Source organism: Podarcis filfolensis, assembly GCF_964270895.1.
Source record: "Podarcis filfolensis genome assembly, chromosome: 2".
Classification (NCBI taxonomy): domain Eukaryota; kingdom Metazoa; phylum Chordata; class Lepidosauria; order Squamata; family Lacertidae; genus Podarcis; species Podarcis filfolensis.
Window position 1 is genome coordinate 110,892,386 of NC_139605.1, and position 6,000 is coordinate 110,898,385.

The following is a 6,000-nucleotide window of genomic DNA, read 5'->3' on the forward strand; positions in this document are numbered from 1 at the left end:
CCATTATGAATTCAGCGGCCCTTGGATTACAGTCATTCGCCCTCTGCAATGTGTTCGAAGTCAGAAAACATAAGGATTTTCTCTTAACCTTTTTTGGGCTTGGAGCTCTGCTGAACTTACCAGCAGGGATACTCGTCTTGATTTCCGTGATATGGAACATGTCTGCTGTCTTACAAAATGGGGGAATTGACTTCCCTGAAACTTTTGAACTGCCTCAAATTCCCAGCGAGCAGCGTATTGGACCTTCTATTTATCTAGGCTATATCGCTGCAGGTTTCCAGCTGCTGAGTGCAGCATTGGTTGGGATGGAGAGATGCTGCATCAGGACCACCGTAACAGATACATCTCAAATAGAAATTGTAGTGGTGATTACCTCAAGAAGTGCGGTGAAAAGCGAGAGTCTTACTACTTGTTCAAAGTGTGGTTCTCTGCTGGACCTGGTAATTCAAGAGAAATCCTCCGCAGTGGAGATGGAGGAAACCCATGCGGAAGATCTTGTCAAATCCTGCGCAGTTGAGATGGAGGAAGGCTGTGCAAGTGATCTTGTCATTCCAGAGGAATCCTGCACAGTTGAGATGGAGGAAAGCTGTGCAAGTGATCTTGTCATTCCAGAGGAATCCTGCACAGTTGAGATGGAGGAAAGCTGTGCAAGTGATCTTGTCATTCCAGAGGAATCCTGCACAGTTGAGATAGAGGAAAGCTGTGCAAGTGATGTTGTCATTCCAGAGGAATCCTGCGCAGTGGAGATGGAGGAAAGCCATACACCCAAAGCTTACCTGAAGAACATCAAAGGCCACCTGATGTCCCCAAACATACGATTATACATGTGATTCCCTACAACGGGGAGTTGTAAACTATCAGATGCAGATCCACGCAGATTGCTCCATACACGCATAGATCTGCGAGGATCAGGACTTCAGGGATTTGGGGACTTCAGGTGGTCTTTGATGTCCTTCAGATGAGGAGGCCTCTTTTTATGATTTTTTTAAAATAATATTTATTTATTTATTAAAGAGTTTGTTGATTTACAAAAGTGTGCAATGTCTCTCTCTCATGTTTTTCCCCCCATGTAACATTTTTACAAATTATTTTCATTTGTTGAGACATTAGGAAGGAAAGGGGAAAGAGGTGGAGGGGGGGAAAGATGGGTGGGGGTGGGGTCGGGTGGCCGAGGGTGTGGTTATTCATTTGTAGTTGGCTGTGGTGGTCTTTGTTTTCATGTGTGAGTGGGGTGGGTGGGTGTTTTGGATCAGCAACAAATCTACTTATTCCAAGACCTCCCTTAAAGCAGTAGTGGATCACCATGAAGAAGGCGCCACCACTGAGAAGGCCTCTGCCTGGTTCCCTGTAACTTGGCTGTTCCCAGAGATGGGGGGGGATCATATTTTTTTCCTTGATTTCCCCCTCTGAAAACTAGGTGCACCCTATGGTCAGGTGCGCCCTATAGAGCGAAAAATACCGTAATAATAATTTAGTTAGACCCCGCCCATCCGGCTGGGTTTTCCCCTCTTTCAATTCTAATAACGCATTAAAGTTCTGATATAAAAAAGGTTTGTCCTGGAATATCAGTTCTGGGAGGGGGGAAGAGCTAAGTGCCTTCATGCCCTGCCTGGAAGCTTCCTTGAATCATCCGTCCGGTTTTTGTGGACATCAGTGCATTGGACTAGAATGGGCTATCGGTCTGTTTGCATGACCCTCAGTAATTGTGAGGTTGGGTAACTTGCGATCTGAACAGCAGTGCCATTTTCTAGAAAGTCAAACATCTTTTCTGTTTCTGTGGAATAAGCTTTACTTAGAATAAGATACATTATCCCCAATTCGCAGTCTCTCTCTGTCCTCATCTGCCACAGTCCACAAAAGTCTGGGTGTCTTTTTCTGTTGTCCTTGTGCTTTCCAAACAACTGGCCTCCTCCCAAACCGTAGTGCTTATATACTGGGATGGATCTCGTAAATGGAAAACCACAAGAAGAATTTATTTCCGCAGCATCTGTTAACAGCCCCCCCCCCAAGTCTCTGAAAATTCCAAAGAGCTCAATATGGTTTCCAGAACCCTGAGAAAGCTGCAGTTCCCAGCACCTTTAACAAACTACAGTTCCCAGGATTCTTGGTGGGGGCGCCTTAAATGTACAACAGATGGGTTTTTATCATCGGAAACAGAATTAGCCCTCGACGTCTGAACAACTTTTTTTTGAAAAAATCCCTAAGCGGTCACAATTTCAGCAAAAATCTGACGATCTGCAATTCACTCAAAAATGGTGCCAAGCTGTTGCAAACGATCCCCTGAAAGGTTTTTCGGTGGAAACAGATGGGTTTTTATCATCGGAAACATAATAAGCCCTCGACGTCTGAACAACTTTTTTTGAAAAAAAGACCTAAGCCGCGCGGTCACAATTTCAGCAAAAATCTGACGTTCTGCAATTCACTCAAAAATGGTGCCAAGCTGTTGCAAACGATCCCCGGAAAGGTTTCTCGATGGAAACAAATGGGGTTTTATCATCGGAAACAGAATTAGCCCTCGACATCTGAACAACTTTTTATGAAAAAATCCCTAAGCCGCGTGGTAACAATTTCAGCAAAAATCTGACGTTCTGCAATTCACTCAAAAATGGTGCCAAGCTGTTGCAAACGATCCCCTGAAAGGTTTTTCGGTGGAAACAGATGGGGTTTTATCATCGGAAACAGAATTAGCCCTCGACGTCTGAACAACTTTTTATGAAAAAATCCCTAAGCCGTGCGGTCACAATTTCAGAAAAAATCTGACATTCTGCAATTCACTAAAAAATGATGCCAAGCTGTTGCAAACGATCCCCTGAAAGGTTTTTCGGTGGAAACAGATGGGTTTTTATCATCGGAAACAGAATTAGCCCTCGACGTCTGAACAACTTTTTTTTGAAAAAATCCCTAAGCCGCGCGGTCACAATTTCAGCCAAAATCTGACGTTCTGCAATTCACTCAAAAATGGTGCCAAACTGTTGCAAAAAATCCCCTGAAAGGTTTTTCGGTGGAAGCAGATAGTCTTGATCATTGTAAACAGAATTAGTCCTCCACATCTGAACAACTTTTTTTTGAAAAAATCCCTAACCCGCGCGGTCACAATTTCAGCAAAAATCTGACGTTCTGCAATTCACTCAAAAATGTTGCCAAGCTGTTGCAAACGATCCCCTGAAAAGTTTTTCGGTGGAAACAGATGGTCTTAACATCAGAAACAGAATTAGCTCTCGACGTCTGAACAACTTTTTTTTGAAAAAATCCCTAAGCCGCGCGGTCACAATTTCAGCAAAAATCTGACGATCTGCAATTCACTCAAAAATGGTGCCAAACTGTTGCAAAAAAATCCCCTGAAAGGTTTTTCGGTGGAAACAGATGGGTTTTTATCATCGGAAACAGAATTAGCCCTAGACGTCTGAACAACTTTTTATTGAAAAAATCCCTAAGCCGCGCGGTCACAATTTCAGCAAATATCTGACGTTTTGCAATTCACTCAAAAATGGTGCCAATCTGTTGCAAACGATCCCCTGAAAGGTTTTTCAGTGGAAACAGATGGGTTTTTATCATCAGAACCAGAATTAGCCCTCGACGTCTGAACAACTTTTTTTGAAAAAAATCCCTAAGCCGCGTGGTCACAATATCAGCAAAAATCTGACGTTCTGCAGTTCCCTCAAAAATGGTGCCAAGCTGTTGCAAACGATCCCCTGAAAGGTTTTTCAGTGGAAACAGATGGCTTTTTATCATCGGAAACAGAATTAGCTCTCGACGTCTGAACAACTTATTTTTGAAAAAAATCCCTAAGCCGCGCGGTCACAATTACAGCAAAAATCTGACGTTCCGCAATTCACTCAAAAATGGTGCCAAAATGTTGCAAATGCTCCCCTGAAAGGTTTTCCAGCGGAAACAGAAGTGTTTCTATCATCGGAAAAAGAATTAGCCCTCGACGTCTGAACTTGCAGGAAAACTTTTTTTAAAAAAAGAGAGACATATTTGTTCTGAAATCCACTGAGGAAACATGTGTTGTTGTTATTTTAAGAACCCAACTCATAAACTTTGTTTCTTTTTATTTTTGCCATCCTATATATTCTTGCCTTGCGCAATTAACTTATCCTCCCATCTATTTTCATTATATAAAAATAAATTATCTCCTTAATCTCGTAAATTCCAATCATGGGTTGGTTAGTTAGTTAGTTCTTCATGGAAATCTTGAAGCTGGGGGGGGGGTGCAGGAGGAAGTTGGGTGGGGAAAAGGATGAGGCTCCTTTAAATGAAGAGAGAGAGAGAGAGAGAGAGAGAGAGAGAGAGAGAGAGAGAGAGAGGTCTCCAAAGAACCAAAAATGTCACATTTTGTCATGGGCATTTTTCTTTTTGCACAACAAGGGAGAGAAAGGAAACTTTGTGCAATCTCAGAGCCAGAGAATATGGGGCATCTGTGGCCCTCCAGGCTGTTACAGACTGCAATGGGGGGCAGTGTGGTTTAGTGGTTAGAGCACTGGACTGGGACTGGAGGTTTCGAATCATGCCCCACAGCCAGGCCATGTTCCTCTGGCTTCATGAGGAGCCTCTTCTGTGGGGCTAGCGAGTCTGGGCCTAGGCCACGTGGAAAGGGTCTTGCAGGGTGCGGCACCATATGGCAGCCATTTTGTCTTTTGCTGTGTTCTCATTGGTAGCCAATTGGTGGACTGGCCCATGTAGCACTTTCCCAAAATTGGTCTGGCTCCGTATAAGGCAGCTTCCTCTGTTCTTATCATATGAAATACCCCACTTTGTATATTAATAGGAGCACGGGATGTTCTGCATTTATATCTGCGGGGGGGGGGGGAATCTCATGCTGGTCTTGTGCTGGTGCCAGGCTATTTTGTGCCCTAGGCATGGCTAGCTACTTGCACTCCTCTCCCCAAAACTAGTATTTATTTATTTATTTATTTATTTATTTATTTAAGATTTTGTTGATTTAAAAAAGTGTGCAATGTCTCTCTCTCATGTCCCCCCCCCCCATGTAAAATTTTTACAAATCATTTTCATTTGTTGAGACATTAGGAAGAAAAGGGGAAAGAGGTGGGGGGGAAAGATGGGGTGGATCAGGTGGCGATTTTTCTATTTTCCTTACTATACGTAGGGTTTGGTGTCAGCGTTGTTTGTGCAGGTTCTTTGCTGTTTGCTTGTGTTCCTTTGGTGGTGAGAGAGGTTGGGGTTGGCCTAGGGTGTGGTTATTCATTTGTAGTTGGCTGTGGTGGTCTTTGTTTTCATGTGTGAGTGGGGTGGGTGGGTGTTTGGGATCAGCACCAAATCTACTTATTCCAAGACCTCCCTTAAAGCAGTAGTGGATCACCATGAAGAAGGCGCCACCACTGAGAAGGCCTCTGCCTGTAACTTGGTTCCCTGTAACTTGGCTTCTCTCAGGCGTCTCCTTCGTTTTTCCTTCTAGCGCCTGCTGAAAACCTTTGTTTTCACCCCCCAGAGGCGCACTCCATTGCCTCTCAAAAGAGATGCCCACAACTTCCCAGGGAATTCTGGGAATGGTAGTTCTGGGAGGCATATTTGTTCTGAAATCCACTGGGCAGGCATGTGTTGGTGTTATTTTAAGAACCCAAATCATAATCTTTGTTTCTTTTGATATTTGCCATCCTATATATTCTTGCCTTGCACAATTAATTTATCCTCCCATCTATTTTCATTATATAAAAATAAATTATCTCCTTAATCTCGTAAATTCCAATCATGGGTTGGTTGGTTAGTTAGTTAGTTCTTCATGGATATCTTGAAGCTGGGGGGGGGTGCAGGAGGAAGTTCGGTGGGAAAAAGGATGAGGTGCCTTTAAATGAAGAGAGAGAGAGAGAGAGAGAGAGAGAGAGAGAGAGAGAGAGAGAGAGGTCTCCAAAGAACCAAAAATGTCACATTTTGTCATGGGCATTTTTCTTTTTGCACAACAAGGGAGAGAAAGGAAACTTTGGGCAATCTCAGAGCCAGAGAATATGGGGCATCTGTGGCCCTCCAGGCTGTTATAGACTG